This window comes from Lissotriton vulgaris, chromosome 4_1 (assembly GCF_964263255.1).
Source record: "Lissotriton vulgaris chromosome 4_1, aLisVul1.2, whole genome shotgun sequence".
NCBI classification, from domain to species: Eukaryota; Metazoa; Chordata; class Amphibia; order Caudata; family Salamandridae; genus Lissotriton; species Lissotriton vulgaris.
This window is the reverse complement of record NC_141691.1, coordinates 112,903,538-112,921,210: the sequence shown is the minus strand read 5'-3', so window position 1 is coordinate 112,921,210 and position 17,673 is coordinate 112,903,538. Positions and strand designations below refer to the sequence as shown.

General features: G+C 44.5%; 1 protein-coding gene across 2 annotated transcripts in view; it reads left to right on the top strand.

Annotated features, from left to right (window-relative positions):
• The window catches only part of LOC147718437 (V-set and immunoglobulin domain-containing protein 4-like), a 146,818-nt gene that overhangs the window by 65,159 nt on the left and 63,986 nt on the right, over positions 1 to 17,673 (top strand). The window lies entirely within an intron of this gene.

Sequence of the window (17,673 nt, the reverse complement as noted above, 5' to 3'; positions counted from 1 at the left end):
AAATGAAAGACGGCAAGGATAAAAAACGCAAGGATAAAAAAAACAAAGTAAAAAGAGGATAACTTAATACAGAACCATTTCACATGGACACAATCTGGTATGCTGTGAAATAGTAGCAGTGAGAAAAGCATAATACTCCAAAAGGAATTTACAGCAGCATTGGCAGGAGATGGGATATGATAAAGATGGAATGTGCATCAGAAGCGGTCTGCTATCACATCAGGCTCTAAGCACAAAGTCCACACTAAACTAATTATAAAGTGAAAACAACGAAAACAAAAACACTAACACTGAAGGGAACTAGCTTGTGTGTGTATGTGCTCTTTGTGGGAATAAGATGCAGTCACTCAGAACAAAGTTAACCAGTGGCTTAAGGAGGCTGACCCATCCTATATGCTGTAGTGGGTGGAAGCAAAATCTGTATGACACAACAGACCAATGAATGAAGAGAGGTGGCTGAAAGCCCCCATATGTAAGTAGGCCTGGGCATGAAATTTAGCTCAGATTTTTTTCTCACTCCACTCAGCATGCAGAAATCTGAAAAACAGGTATTTTTTTTTCTCACTCTCCAACATTATGGTAGCGAGCAAGGAAAATCTTATTACGGACCACCTCCAAGTTAGAATTTTCAACAACGTTGCCCGATACCGATCGTGTTGAGAAACCTTCTGTTTGCGTTGTGGAAGCTGCCGCTCAAGCAGAACATCTTCTCTAGCAGCAGAAAGAAGCGGCAACCTCTTGTGCTGCATGTGGTGCCATTCTGTGCTGATTTTCCAGCACGGGACAAACAGCCAACACTAAAAATCAACTCTATGCGCTCTGCCGCTTGTGGAAATCCGCAAAGAGCGGCGGAGTTTTTTGTTCACTTCACCGAGTTCCATGTAGCCGTACTCTACCCAAGCTTATATGCATGTACATTATACATTGTTGCAGGGATTCTGCTAAGGAACAGAACTATGCTTGGGACCATAGAACATCAAGTAAGGACTCACCATACCCCATCAGCATCTATGGGGCCGAATCCGACTAGATCATAGTGCCTCACTTGCCCTCGTAACCATTCCAGAGAGACAAGTGATTTGGCTCCCCAGAACACAACACTCCCAACCCTCCCAGGATCGTCGTAGCGGGTCACTCCTTTTCATTCTCTCATTCATACTTGTCTAAAATATATGGAAAAGAGATACAAAGTTTTTTTATTTACTCTCTTGGGCTCTAATGCGCCACAACTAGCAAACAAATACAGGTCAGTAATGTCATTAGCATAGCTATTAGACAAAGAGTTCTGTCATATTATCTGACAGATTTGCTTACACCGACCCTCACTATGAAAGCTAATTGACTAAAGGTTCGATCTGAGTTTGGCCCCATACCTTTGCATTCATAGATAGAGCTGAATCAGCTGGGATGTAGAATAACTGTCTCAGGACCATTGTGTTGTCTGCCAGTCTCCACTCTGTGTCTGTTTAGAATGATATATCCCTTATATAACAAAACACATTTTTTAAAACAGTAGCTGGGTGTCTTTATTATGTCTAGGTGCCAGTGTTCGACCACGGAGAATAAAAAAAAAAGCAGTGTTTGACCTTGCCTAGGCTGTGCATACTAAATCCCAGAAAAGAACAAAAAGATGTGCTAGCCATATGTGAAAATAGAATGTGGCACAAAAACAAGCATTCCAGGAAGGAATGAAAGACATCGCAGCCTGGATGAAGGACAGCTGCCTGAAGCTCAACTCCGAGAAAACCGAGGTCCTCATCCTCGGACGCTCAAGCTCTGCCTGGGACAACACCTGGTGGCCCCCCGCACTTGGGAGTCCACACACCCCTACAGACCACGCGCGAAACCTTGTCATCCTCCTCCACTCCTCCCTCTCGATGAGCCACTAGATGAACGCTGTCGCTTCCACCAATATCAACTGCCTGCGCATCCTCCGCAAGACCTTTAAATGGATCCCCCCGAATGCAGAAATACTGTCACCCATGCACTCATAACCAGCAGACTGGACTACGGCAACGCCCTCCACGCTGCAGTCAACCGAACTCTCCTACACAAACTCCAAACCATCCAGAACTTCGCAGCCAGACTCGTACTCGGGACTCTGCATCACGAACACATGACCCAACACCTACGAGACCTCCACTTTCTCCCCGTTGAGAAGAGGGTTACTTTCAAACTTCTCACCCATGCCTACAAATCCCGAATACCTTCCACGTCCCCAGGAGGAATCTCTACTCCGCCGACCTCGCCCTGGCCGAGATCTCTCGCATCCGCAGAAACAGAGCAGGTAGGAGAGCCTTCCCCTACATCGCAGCCAAGACCATGAATGAGCTCCCAGTAAACATCAGATGCTCCCCAACCCTGCACATTTTCAGGAAGGACCTCAAGACCTGGCTTTTCAACTGATCCATAGCTGCATTCCCCTCACCCCCCGCCCCAGCGCCTTGAGACTCTAACGGGTGAGTAGTGCACTTTATAAACCCCCTGATTGATTAAACGTGTGCAAAGCAGAAGCGACCTACAATGTGAATAGTTACTCTAACATTGGGAAAATGACAATGTCAATGTAGAAAACACTGGACAACATATTTTAATAAAATCAAAAGGTCTTTGCTAACGCCAGACCTAAAAATGGGGGGGTTAGTCCACATTTCTTTGTGCTCTTAATCACACTTCGAGTAGGTGGAGGTTAGGGGTGCTAGGCTAAGTCCCTATAGTCTACTTGCCCACTGCCTCAAACGGTGGCAACCACAGGAGGCAATGTAGCCACAACTCGCAAACGGTTCTTTCATTTTCGAGTTTTGTTTTACTTTTGATATATTTTTGCCTTCTGATCCTAAGCAATTGGCCTAGACAACTGATTTTATACTGACCCCTTCTCCTATATGATAACATAGGTTCAGACATAGATCCATTCCTATTTGTGCATTGATGTAGCTATAATTAGACATGTTTCACTATCCTACTGGACTGAAGCCAGCATATTGATATATTTACAGTTCTCCATCACGCAGAGATTGGTGCTTTCAGAAAAACTTTCCGAAGTTACTGAAGCTTTGATGTTCAGTGCAGCCTCATAGGAACATTTTTTGTTATTGTTTTTTTCATTTATTTTCTTTTAAAAAACAAACTCCCAAAACGAAAACATGTCACTTTCCCTAAAGGAAATCCACATTTTCTGTGTGTCCACTCCAGATTTTTCAAATTTTGCTGACCTGTATTTTTGCTGACTTTAGAACTCTGAACACTTTGTCCATGTTAACCAGGGCTAACTTTGTCCATGCTAACTGTGTTCCACCTTTATACTTAGTTGAGTTGGCATATTCCTCATTGGTATATTTAACTTACCTGTAAGTCCCTAGTATATTGTACAAAGTGTACCCAAGGCCTGTAAGTTAAATGTCACTGATGGGCTGCCGTACCTATTGTGATGGCAGTGCAAATATGTCTCCAGGCCTATTAGTGTAGTCGGACTGTAGCATTGTAACAACTGCAACTTGACGGTTTGAAATAAATCCTTTTGACAGGTCAAAACCCCCCTCCCTTTTAAATATTAATAAGTCATCCCTAAGTAGGTTGTGTCACACAAAAGGCAAGATGCATGAAATTTAATAGGACAGGTCAATCTAATGTTATGTTATCCTTGCAGTAACCAGCACCTAAAAGCAAATTTTCACTGTGGCAGGCCAAGCTGTCCTATGTAGAAAACCAGAGTTCAGATTAAAAATCATCATAACACTGTATCTCTGAAATGGGACGAGCTAGAAAAATAATGAAACCACTATTTTTATTCGAAGAATAAGAATCTTTTAGCAGATATTAAGGAAAAGTAACTTTTAGAAATTTCCCTTTTGCCTGCCTTAAGTTTCCGGAGGCTAATTTGGCATTTGCTCTCTAACTTCTACCAGCCAGTAATTAGTATTTAAGTAGGTGTGAAAATGGTGCAAGGTACCTCCCAGGCGCAAACAGTAGGCTGACCTGAATGGGCAGATATGATTCCTCTGACTTGACAAAATATGCAGGGTGCAGTTTGAGCATAATTTTTGACATTAGTGTAAAATCTTGTTTGAATGCCAAATCCTGCATGACCGGTCTGCTGGCTTTACATTTAACACTCTAGTGGACCACTTGAAAGGAATGGAAGCATGATGCCAAAACAATCCTTGTATATCCACTGTCTGTCTGCTGAAACCCCTATTTTTGTTCTACCAGATTTCTGTCTCTCGGTTTTACATTCAGCACTGGGGTGCATTTAAATTGAAGCAAAACAGGATGCAAAAACAATTCTTGTGTATACAGGGCCTGGTAGCTGGGAAAACCCTACTTTTGCTCTACCAGACATCTGTCTCTGGGTTTATTGTGGGTACAGTGACTACCCCAACCTATATTTTTCTCTTCTATGTGGGAGGACACTGGGATTACCATAGTAGTACACTACACACACAGCTTTCAGTGCCCTAATTTCGTGTGGCCAAAGACTTCTGCCATCTTGTAAATGCCTGAAGTGAGTGGGGTTGGCCCCAGGAACTATTACCCTATTGGTTAGGGCATTCCCACAAGTAATTTCCACCCACAAGCTCCTGTCAGATAAGCCCCCACTGCAGAACACTCCTGGACCTGCTGTCATTAACCAGAGAAAAGCTCTATAGACCAGGACGCAAGATGGCCGCCTGGTAGGAGCTCCCGAGGGGAGCTCCCAGTGCTGGGGATCCCATACCGGGCTTTATCCCTGTTAGCACCCACCAGCTCGTCGGAAAGAAAGCAGAAAAAGTAACTGGAGTAAAAGTAACTGGAACAACAAGTAACTGGATTGCCCGGGCGGCCCGCTGACCTGATTCACGGAGGTTGGAGCCTGAAGCTGCAGGAGCCTGCTGAGCCGCCACTGGACGCTAGCCTCCATGCATCCACATCGCGCCGCCGAGACCGAGACTGAGCAGTACCACATGCAACCGATCGCCCGGATTGCACACTGACCCGATTGTAGGAGGTTGGAGCCTGAGGATCCGGGAGCCTGCTGAGTCGGCACTCTTGATCTGTGAATGACGCCTGCGGAGCCCGAAAACCTCCCCCATCGGGGGCGCTGTGGCTGGGCAGCTGAAGCTCCGGGAGCCTGCCGAGCAGGCACCGCGGATTTTCCTGCGTGCGGCCCGCACCACGGCAGAGGAGTCACGGCGGCATCGGGGGCTGAATGAGGCCCCCCCCGCGGGCTGCTGCACTGGCGGTGAATAGCAGAAGAGCAGATCAGCCGGCTCCACAGCGGTGAGTCACGGCAGCATCGGAGGGCAGAGAGAGCCCCCCCCCCGCCCGCTCCACGGCAGAGACGGGGGCTGCTGTCTACGGTTGCCGCGACCAGCCCACATCATGCCGCGGCCATGACAGCGGACCCCCCCCGCCCTGCCGCTAGCTTTGCTGTAGTTTGTGGGGCACCGCTGCTCAGAGGTGTGAGCGCTGAGGCTAACGAGACCGGGAGGGTCAAGGACGGTTGTCAGATCAGTGGAGGCTGGAGGTGACAGCGATATCTGAGGGCTGAAAGAGGCCCCCATCCAGACCTATACACGCTTTGATTAAGGTCTACAACTGCAAAGCTTTGCTGGCACACTCAACATGCTCACAGTGCAGCTTGCACATAAGGTATTAATTTCACCCCACCCGCCTGCTCACATTTTCTAAGCTATCTCCTTTGTTCAAAATGGCTGGGGCCATAAAACTGTAGCAATAAATCCCCCTCATGCCTCTGATGTCCACGAGGCTCCCAGCTCAACTCCCAACACAAGTCTACCAGAAGTAGAGATAAGCCTCCTTCCCATCATGCTATGAACAGCTCTAATGGAAAGTGAAACTGCCCTTCCCTGTGTCCAAAGCAATAGCAGCAGACAGAGGACTAATTCCCCTATCTCCCATATTGGTTCGGCCATCTTAGACTGTCTATCCGGAGCGACCATCATGGACTTGTCATTACTCAGGACTGAGTATCTGCCTCTCTACAGTGGTATTATATGTTACTATACAATATGTTATTATATTACATGTTTACAGTGGTATTTTATTTACGACCATCATGGTCTAGTCATTCCTCATGACTGAGTGTCTGCCTTTCTACAGTGGTTTGATATGTTACTATACTATATGCTATTATATTATATGTTTACAGGGGTATTTTATTTACAGGGGCATTATATTCCTAGTTGGATCTTGCACATCTCACTCTTTCCTCACCTATAATGCACCGATGTTACCTCATATATTTACATCATATATTTACACGCCAGACGAAGATTGGGTGTCTGAATTTTACAGCTGTATTTTTATATGTATATATATTCCTAATTGTATCCTGCACATTCCACTTTTTCTTCACCTGTATGCACAGATTGCTACCTCATATATTTACACGCCAGACGAAGATAGTGTGTCTGCATTTTACAGTGGTATTATTATACGTATATATTCCTAATTGTATCACTATTGATGTATCTGTCTGATCTGACTAAGCTGTTGAGTCTAACTATGCTCCCACATGTACCTTCCCCACCCCAATTGTTATGTACTCACATGCTATAACCTTCGTCTGTAAAGCGCTCTGATATCTGCAAAGATCTTGTTCGCGCTATATAAAACTTTCAAAATAAAATAAAATAAATAAATAAAATAGGACCTGCTCTCTGTGTACCCAGGAAAAAGAATTGGACTCCAAGCATGATTAAGCAGACCTCCTGTTAAAGGTACAGAGACCCAACAAACTACAAGAGGGTTTTTCCTGCATTGCCCCAGATGACCAGTGGCAACTGAACCTGAACTATACCCTACTGTTTGGCCTCCCCTAAGGGGCTTTAGCAGCATACAGCTGTGATGAATTGGGACTTAAAGATTTAGGGCAATATTTTTGACCTGGATGAATCTGGCTACTGCACCCGAGCCGCACTTCATCGCAATCAGCGTCAAATTTAATTTAGTTCCCGTTTTTAAGCAACCATTGACTATCATTGGCACTTTATGCTTATTTGAATTGTTTGTATCAAAGTTTAAAAATTCATATATCTGGTTCTGCTTGTGGATTTTTGTTATTTTGGTATTGTATAGTTTAATAAATTTAACATTTTTTTTTTTTCTAAATCGGTTTGGGATTTTCATTGTTGTGGCCGAGTACTCCGTGTACCAAACTATAAATAAGGCCATTTGTATAAAAACTATTGGCTTGTCATAGCTTGGAAAACATTCACACATCTGGCCACAATATCCGCAGCACAGGGTCCTTCGCTCATATTTACTCACCCATATGCTCTGGAGCAGTGGTCGAAGTGGGGAAAAAAAAGTAGGGGAACTGTGGGTGGAGAATCAGGGGGCGGGAATAACCGAAGATTGAATCAGTGGGCGGAGTCAGGGGTGTGGCTAGAAATAGCAAAACATACCAATTTTTAGTACGTTTAGCATTTCACTGACCAGTTACAGCTTATAACGTTATTTAATTAAAACAATGGATAAACATGTTTATTTGATGTTTAATTCAGGAAAAAGCAAACACTCATAGGGAATACAGGTTTATGTAAAGCGTGTGAAATATAAGCAGGAACAACATGTTACCTTAATGCGTTGTTCATAAATCCATGATTATTTTTTGTCTCAAACATTGAGGTCATGAATACAGGGCTCCTCCTGTAAGCAGGGCTCAGAAGAGAAAGGGACTCTTCAGGAGAATCTAGACTCGCGGAAACCCACAAAGGCTCCTTCATATTCATGTCAGCCCGCTAGCTGCTCAATCATAATATAGCAAAAAGAACAACTGGTGGACAGAATGCAGAATAATATCATACATTCACCCCAGTACAGAGAAATGGGCATAAATCCATTGTTTCTTTGCTCACCATGCCATTCCAGTTTGGGCCCAGTCATATGCAAATCAGTCTTGACCCTGAGCCTCATGGGTGCAGCCCAGCCTGAACTGCCAAGCCAGGGCCTCCCTGGACTGGAAACAAGCATCCCAGGACCGGTTTCGGGCTTTCAGCCTTCATCAGCCAGGATAGCTTGATTCCAGTGGCATGGAGAGCACGGATCCCACGTCAGGGCATACCCGTCCCACTCGGGGTGACAAATGCAAAAAGAACAATTGAAGGACAGAATGCAGAACAATGTCATATATTCACCCCAGTTCAGAAATCTGGGCTTAAAAATCCATTGTTTTTTGCTCACCACCTCTCCTGCCCCGTCACCTCTCCTGCCCGTCACCTCTCCTGCCCAGTCACCTCTCCTGCCCAGTCACCTCTCCTGCCCAGTCACTACTCCTCTCCTGCCCTGTCATGTCACCTGCCCGTCATGTCACCTGCCCGTCACTTCTCCTGCCCGGTCACTTCTCCTGCCCTGTTGCCTCTCCTTCCCCATCACTTCTCCTGTCCCGTCACTTCTCCAGTCCCGTCACTTCTCCAGTCCCGTCACTTCTTCTGTCCCGTCACCTCTCCTGCCCTGTCACTTTTCCTGCACCGTCACTTCTGCCCCGTTCATTGCTCCTGCCCCGTTCACTGCTCCTGCCCCGTTCACTGCTCCTGTCCCGTTCACTGCTCCTGTCCCGTTCACTGCTCCTGTCCCGTTCATTGCTCCTGCCCCGTTCACTGCTCCTGCCCCGTTCACTGCTCCTGCTCATGCCTAATCACCGCTCCTGCCCCATTACTTCTACTGCTTTATCACTTCTCCTGCCCCGTAATCTCTCCTGCCCAGTTACCTCTCCTGCCCGTCACCTCTCCTGCCCATCACATCACCTGCCTGCCATGTCACCTACCAGTCACTTCTTGTGCCCGGCACCTCTCCTGCCCTGTTGCCTCTCCTTCCACGTCACCTGTCCTGCCCTGTCGCCTCTCCTGCCCAATCACTTCTCCTGCCCAATCACTTCTCCTGCCCAATCACTTCTCCTGCCCTGTTCACTGCTCCTGCCCCGTTCACTGCTCCTGCCCCGTTCACTGCTCCTGCCCCGTTCACTGCTCCTGCCCCGTTCACTGCTCCTGCCCCTTTCACTGCTCCTGCCCCTTTCACTGCTCCTGCCCCTTTCACTGCTCCTGCCCCTTTCACTGCTCCTGCCCCTTTCACTGCTCCTGCCCCTTTCACTGCTCCTGCCCATTCACTGCTCCTGCCCATTCACTGCTCCTGCCCGATCACCGCTCCAGCCCCATAACTTCTTCTGTCCCATAACTTCTCCTGCCCCGTCACTTCTCCTGCCCCGTCACTTCTCCTGCCCCATCACTTCTCCTGCCCCGTCACTTCTCCTGCCCCGTCACCTCTCCTGCACCGTCACCTCTCCTGCCCCGTCACCTCTCCTGCCCTGTCACCTCTCCTGCCCCGTCACCTCTCCTGTCCCGCCACTGCTCCTGACACGTCAACTCTCCTGCCCTGTCGCTTCTCCTATCCGTTACTTCTCCTGCCCGTCACTTCTCCTACCTTTCACTTCTCCTCCCCGGTCACCTCTCCTGCCCCAGTACCTCTCCTTTCCTGTCACCTCTTCTGTCCGGTCACTGCTCCTACTGCTCCTGCCCAGTTTAATCTGTGTACAACATTGACAAATTACACAAGGTGTCAAGTTCCCCACAGTACTCTGTCTGGGGAAAGCTCCTCTGTAATCACCAGGCCCGAAATGGCCATAGCGGGCACCGGGCGTTTCCCCGGTAGGCTGCTAGGGTGGGGGCCGGTTTGGGGCCCCTGGGAGGCTGATTTTGTTACTGGGGGTCAGCAATATCGGCCCCCTGTAACAAAATCAGCCAAAACGGAAATGAAACTGGAAATATTATCTGTGACCTAATACTGGTACTTTGTGAATTTTGCCGAAAAGAAATGAAAAATTTATGTATGAAACTGTTATAATGTAAAGTGCTCTTATACCTATTATGTTAAGTTTGCACTATATAAAACTATAAAAATAAATGCATAGTAAATAAATAAACAAATATAACACAGAGATAGGGTTGACGGTGATAAGGACTAATATCAAAAGACAGGTAATCCTATTGATTTGCAAATGACTGATGATGAGAAAATCAAGAAATGTCTCTCAACTCCCGACAATAAGGACCGCTGAACACAAGTGGCAATGGGTGGTAGCAAGAAGTCTGTAGTAAAGTACAGGAAGGTACAAAGCATTACGACATTAGTGCAATGAAGCTTTTCGTTATAGGTCTGGGTGAAACTGGTCTCTGAAATACGACCACTAATTCTTATTTGTGAGCTCACTTGGTAGAAGGCAGATTTATTGCCCAAAACAGAAAGCACATATGCTCAAGCTGCTGGGCTCCACTCCCCCTCACCCCAGGGGAGGCCCGCTGAGCAGTTTGACAGGGCCGGTTTCGGTACCCAGTCCGGCCCTGGTAATCACCAACTCCGATCTCACTCACTTGATGTGCTAAAGGCAGAGGGCGGGCGCATTGTCATTCCAAACGGGGTTAATCAGCCTCAATTGGAATGACAATGGGCCTGCCCTCGCTCTGTGCGAGGTCAGGGAGGGGCTGCTGCAGCCTCTGTCGTTCACAGAGAAGTGCGAGCAGCCCCTGGATTCTGAATGAAAAAAAGTTAACGTTTATTTCTTCAGTAGGACTATTCTTGCCGTCCCGGGATGCTTTTTATGAAAGTAAGAAGTAGGGGAACGGACTGAAATATTTTTTAGAAGTAGGGGCACGCCGTGCCCTTCCGTCCCCGCCCACTTCTACCACTGCTCTGGAGTCCTGATTGCTGTACACCACAATGGCTCATGCCCTGGGGCCCTCACTGCTTTACACCTGAACATCCGCACGGTCATCCCTCCTCTCTAATGATGTCTTTGGCCCTACTCAAAGTTGTTACCTTTTTATGAAGAACATTTCAAGCTTTCCCACTTTATCATTGCGGCCATCAGATGCATTTCATATAATTCAATGGCTTTTGCCACAATTACTCTGCACTTGAGACTTTGCAGTTCTCACTCTGCTTTTATGCTTTTTCCCACATTTTGCAATGTCTCTCCAACTTGTTTCCTGATTTTCTTAAAGGTTTTTGCTGGCTATGTATTTGCCTGAAGTCTTTGCCCTTATTGGCTCCATAAACCAACATAAGCCAGGTCAGCTATTTGAGAATTTAGATGGGGAAGAAATTATTATTCGGTAGCACTAGAACATATAATTAATATGTTACTCTATATTTATTTGGCTCTGGTGATTCCCTGCTTCCTCATCAAACTGCACTTTGCGATTAATAGTTAGGCCAGCACCCATGTTTTGGCCATCCTGCTTGGTTTTCTGGAGCGGCTTACATCAGCACGTCACTACGTTCTCTTCTGGTCTTATATTTCCAGAGTAGGGGTTTATGATGGGGTTCGATGAAGCACTATCATCATTTTTGCGGTATAAGGTGCTTAACTGTACCGCTATAAGAATACCATGCCTACATGACAAATTTAGCAAGACATCCCTTCATTGGAACCCAGAATTGTAGCAGTCCTTGATGCTCGATTTAAACTACAGTCTTTTCTTGAGCTCTTGGTACCGACTGGGAGCGAAAATGTTTAAAAAACAAATAAATAAGTGAGTTTGGGTCCCATAGGAAGCTTGGTGGGGGATAGACCTGGAGGTAGAGGGAGGGGGAGCAGGGAAACAGGAAGAGAAAATAGTCCCTCCCATGCTGGGCGAAACAGGGCCTGGATGCAGTGGAAGCATACCTCATCCAAGCAGAACACAGAGACTAAAATGCTCCTGGGTGGGACTACACAGGTATAGGGAGGATAGCCATCGAATCAGAAGCAGTCGGGTCAGAAAATGCAAAGTTTGTAAAATTGCTAATTATATGTAGGATATCATTAGATATAAAAATGAATGTGGAAAAACTACTTGGTGACGATTGCATTGAATTATGTATAAAGGCACACAGTCAAAATATCGAATTTGTAATTTCGACTTACACTTATATCGAGTTGCTAATATCGATGGGACAGAATATCGATGTCCAGAATATCGATGGCCAGAATATCGACCCTAAGGTAAGTAATATCGAAATTACTTATATCGATAGCATATATATCGATGTAAGTAATTTCGATTTACTAATATGTGTTAGAAATTTTAGTTAAGTATTTAAATTAATTGTTATAATATGTGTTTAATATGTTTTTATAAATAATAATTATATAAAAGTAAATAATATGTTTTACTACCAGAGCGGGTTGTGGGTTTTTAGGGGAATAGGGTGGGAAGTAATTTATTTGTAATTAAATAATTATTTTTTAATGATTAATTTATTTTGCTATTAAATATTAATTGGCAATGAATTATTTTAATTGATTAATTGAATAATTAATTGATAATTTATGTATATTTTTAACTAAATTATATGTTTTACTACTGGAGCGGGTTGTGGGCTTATAGCGGAATAGGGTGGGAAGTAATTTATTCGTAATAATAATTAATTTTGGGTAAAGGAGTATTTTTTGGGTTCAGGGTCAGTTTTCAGTTTATGGGTAAAGGGGTATTTTTAGGGTTCAGGGTCAGTTTTCAGTTTTTGGGTAAAGGGGTATTTTTAGGGTTCAGGGTCAGTTTTCAGTTTTTGGGTAAAGGGGTATTTTTAGGGTTCAGGGTCAGTTTTCAGTTTTTGGGTAAAGGGGTATTTTTAGGGTTCAGGGTCAGTTTTCAGTTTTTGGGTAAAGGGGTATTTTTAGGGTTCAGGGTCAGTTTTCAGTTTTTGGGTAAAGGGGTATTTTTAGGGTTCAGGGTCAGTTTTCAGTTCTTGGCTAAAGGGGTATTTTTTGGCTTCAGGGTCAGTTTTCAGTTTTTGGGTAAAGGGGTATTTTTAGGGTTCAGGGTCAGTTTTAGGTTTTTGGGTAAAGGGGTATTTTTAGGGTTCAGGGTCAGTTTTCCCTACTGTTGCACCCACTGGAGTGGGAATAGTAATTATTGTTAAGTAAGTATATATTATATATGATTTTTAAATATTATATTTCTTTTATCAAATATGTATTATTATTTTTTTTACCATTATTACATATATTTAAATATGTTTAAGTAATTAATAAGTATTATTTACAGTATTTTTATGTTATTTTAAATCCCAAAAAAATCGATATATTTGACAACGATATTTTTGACATCAATATTATTTTTTCGATATTTTGGTACTTACCATGTTGTACATAGGGCGTCGATATTTTTGCTATCGATATAATTACGCCGATATTTGTGTAGGTCGAAATTCTGTCTGTCGAAATTCTGTCATAGATCCATGTATAAATGCATGCAAATCAAGGGCAGGTTGAAAAAAGGAGGTGCATGAAGGCAAAACAGCCCAAGTCCTCTCCTCACAAACCAAAAGAACGCCAATTACAACCTCCGTCACAAGGCTAAAAAAACAAGCATTGACAAAGCCACCATTTATAAGCCGAGCTACTTTCTGTGCTTTTTTTTGTATTTTTTTTATACATTTATCATCTTCCATGGTCAGAATGCCTAAAGACCACAGAGACGAGCCATAGAGGACCATGCACTCTAGAACCCTTTAGTCTAAAGCCCTCCGTCTGGGTGTGATTGAAAGATAGAGACGGTATTCCTTTGTCACTGTTTTGGGGCCTTGAAACATGTAGGGTAGCAGACTGTTAAAGAAGAAGAAAAACGCTGGGAGGCACCGCACAACAGTCTCCTGAATTGGTGTCCGCTTCCTTGGGCAACCCCTGCATGAATATGCAGATTTAGCAACCCCCTGAAAAGGCTTATGGGTTGGTTTTTCGTGGACTGTGATGCTCCCCTTTTTTGATTTTCTCCTTTCTTTTCTTTGTATTTTTAGCACCACCAGGCAGGAACAATTTACTGGATCGGATTCCTCTGCATTTTGTGGGGCACATTACTTATCATGCTAGGGAATAATCTCTCATCATTTGAGTTTAAAGAATACAAGGGAATAAAATTGGAGCCGCCACTAGTCTCGAAGAGCAGGGGTGTCAAGCACAACAGCCAAGTTGTATGGAAGCATCACGGACACCTGTTCTGCATTACTTATGTGAGAGCTGTTAGGTCTCGCTGAGCCAGCGCATGCGCTACACTGCGAGACTTTTAGTGTGTGGCTCCAGAAAATGCTACCACACACTTTTGCTTGTTGCAGTCTAGAGCTTGCGGTTACGCGCACAAGCAGGCACGCCTCGTGCCCCTCCCCCTCCACAGAGCGTGTCTCGCAGCTTGTTTTAAACTGTCATCGCGCACGCTTGTTTCCTCCTATTCTTCCGCAGTGCCTCTTTTTCTCCTCCTTGCTATATTTACTGTAACACTCCTGCTCGGCGGTCCTCGTGCATCAGTGTTGTGGTGCAGCTCCTCAACCTTTCACCCTCTCTATGCTCCTCAGACTCTTGCAGCGCCTGGCCGCTCTCGGACTCCTCGCTCTGCCTGGCCGCTCTCGGGCTCCTCGCATTGTTTGTAGGGAAGGCTGGCAGCCGACTCTGCTCCCTCGTACTGCTGCTCTCCCGGGGCGCTGGGTGAACATTTCCACATGAAGTTCCGTCTCTGCTTGGGCTGTGCTACAGCTCGAGCAATGAATACTGCATGCGGTGACATCCCTGCCTAAGATGCTGAAAACGAGACGGTAGAACCCACGAACTGCGAGACAAGGATCTTATGGCAGGAAAGCTGTTGTTTTCATCGGGCATCCAGGACAACCCAATTGTCCAATGGGTCGTTTAATATTTGTCTGACCATAGTGTTTATACTGTGGGATTTGTGGCTTATTTGTTTTCCGCATAAATGCCCAAACAGGCTTTTCCTACCCCGCCATGTTTCAGTCCGTGCATTGCAGCATCGTGGACTTGCCAGAACTCGTTATCCTTATATGTTTCCCAGAAGTGTCCGGTTTAAGTTTGCCAGCAGGTGCAGGGCCAAGGGTTGCACAAGCATTGTGCAATATGATTTCATAATTCACAATGTATCCTGCATATTCCTTAGGGCTGTGAAAGGTATTATTTACATGATACACGTGCCGTGTATGCTGACCGCCTAGCAGCCTCGCACTGTGTATTGAAGTTCGCGTGCCAGCATGGTTTGGTCTTCAGGGATGTGTTTCAACTTTACTGATTAATCCTAAAACTGTTAACAGGCCAAAGGTGAAAGCGTTATGTATTTCCATGCAAAGTAGCTGGAACTAAACCCCACATGCTGGTTTCTAAATAATATGCAATGCCAATGTTCAGCACAAGTTTAAAAGTCCAGGTTTTAATGAAATAACCCAGGGAGAGATCAAATGAGGAAGTGCCCAGGATCACACATTGTTTGGTCCAAGTGCGCAATAATGAATTAGAATTCAGTTCCCCCCATTCCTTGGTCAGCTGTTCCCCCTCCTTCATGCTATGTTCCTATAGCACGGCAGGAGAGGGCATCTTCTTTCTTATGTATAATACTGACTATACCATATTTCTCACTCTGTCCCGAGCATCCCAAGAATCGCCTCTACTGCTCTGCCCAACGTTTGCGCAGTAAGTAGAACCAGCAGAATTGGCAAAGCAAAAAAGCTTGAGTTGTATATAAGACTTTCTTAAGTGTTTATAATTATAATTCCTTTAGGTTTTTTGTTCCCAAACCAAGTAGCTGTGTGTTTTATTCTCTATTTCTACCGTCAGTAATTTTTAATTTATTTTGCATGACCTCTTATTTGAGTCACAATGTAATATGAGTTCAACCCTAATTTGCAAATCCATTGGCATCACACGGACTGCTCCGTCACTAGGCCTAATGAAACGAACTCCGAGTCATCGCTTAATCACAGCTTTACTAGAATAGATACCCCAGAGAACAAAAGCCTGAAAGAAGTCTGTGGGAAGGACATTTGGCCCCTATTTTACAAAGTTAGCTCCTCGGCTAAATAAAAAAAAAACAGACAAATGTGTCCTCCCTTTGTGTTACACTAAGACTTTCTATGACGTGATGTTGGCAATTCTCAGACCTAAACACGCCACTTTTGATGAACCCACTGCTGCCACTGTTTTGTCCCGTCTTGCGATGTCCTACAGAGGCCATTAGCTTGGCTCCGTATCACCTGGTGCTTTTGCCTCAGTTGCTGGCTAAGAGCTAAGTTGTGGCTTTGGCATCGTTAGCACCTTCTCTATCCTTTAAAAAAGAAACCTCTTGTGTCAGTCTCCACAGTGGCTGGGTCTGGTTCAGTGTCTGCTCCTGGAGTCTACTCTGCAGCTGACTCATGTGGTATATACTGTTTTACTTAAAAGCAAGAAAAAGAGTTGGTTGCTTACCTGAGGATATAATACCCGTCATGAAAAAGTCTACCTGACCTGAGTCTATGGTTTTTATTTTTAATGTTTTACCTTTTCTGCTTTGATTCTTATGCACTCAGTTTTCTTCATGCTATCCATTTTGGAATGAAAATTAAAGTAGCCAGACTGATAACCTACTTCCATCTTTTAAACATGATAAGGGACTTCAGGTATATTTGTAATAGTCTGGATACATTGTATGTAGTTTGTATATTCTGAAATGGCCCATGTCTGAGAAGCTTTCTTACTTCATTGTTTTTTGGAAGGCAACTCATGTCGTGGAGGTGGCTTTTAAATCTTTATAGGCCAAGTCTAATTTTTTTAATGAGATTATAGTGTTGAAACAGAAGGCTGAGCCTTTTTTTAAACCTTTTAATAATGGCCTTCTTGAAATAATGGATGCCATGTAGAAACACATTTTGGGCTGGCCGGTGAAAGATAGCTAGAAACTTACAAGCCACTACTCTTGCCAAATCACCTTTGTGCTTGCTCTTAATACCAGAGATCCTGAATTTGCTGGCCTCTGTGGCCAGCTTAGGCCAGATGCATTTCTCAGGACCTTCCTGACGAGGAAAGCTTTTTGCCTCGGGTCCTAGGGTTATTCTCTACAGCAAGACTCACCAGCAGTATTTGAAATTCAGGTTCCGTGACTCTTCGCACAGTCAACCTTGTAAGCCTTAGTCAGCGCCTCATCAGTCTTTTGCCCATGCTGGGAGCATTGTTTGGCTCAAGGCTGCAGCTGAAGCTCATTTTCTCATTCTCAAACACCATGATGTCAAACCACTCTCGTAAAGCGGAGAGTAAAATTACCTCTAACCAACGGGTTTTGCAGATAACATGCATGGTGTATTCCCTTCTGTTATGGAGGAAACCGCCACCTGTCCTTCCCTTCCTGCACACCCATGAAAGAAACATCTTGAACAAGCATTGGCATAGCCAATAGGTCTTGCTTTTGGGACCTATTAAGTATTTAGTTATGCAGCACAATATCATTGGTGTAACAACATCAACTGTTACATGGCTAAACAATTATAAGGTCCCAAAGGCGAAACCTATTGGCTATGCCAATGCTTGTTCTTTTTATCACTTAATTGCATTAGAAACCGGGTTTATGCTTAAACAAATCCATGTTTATACAGTCTTCCATCTTGAATCAGTGTCCTAGTATGTCACGCGAAGACTAGTATTACTGTTTATTGTTCGAAATAAAGAAGTGGTAGTTTGCTATACTATAACCAAGAACATTTCCAGAGACTTTTCCTAGCTCTCTGCAAAACCAAGGACTTTCAAGCTGTCCCAAGATATTGGATTACAATGTATCAACTAGTATGTTTGTACAAAGCTTTGAGAACAACTAAATCCAATTTAACAAATGAGAGAAACCCCAAATGGATTCTGTAGTAAAATGTTTCTTTTTGCGTGTCCCTTATTGT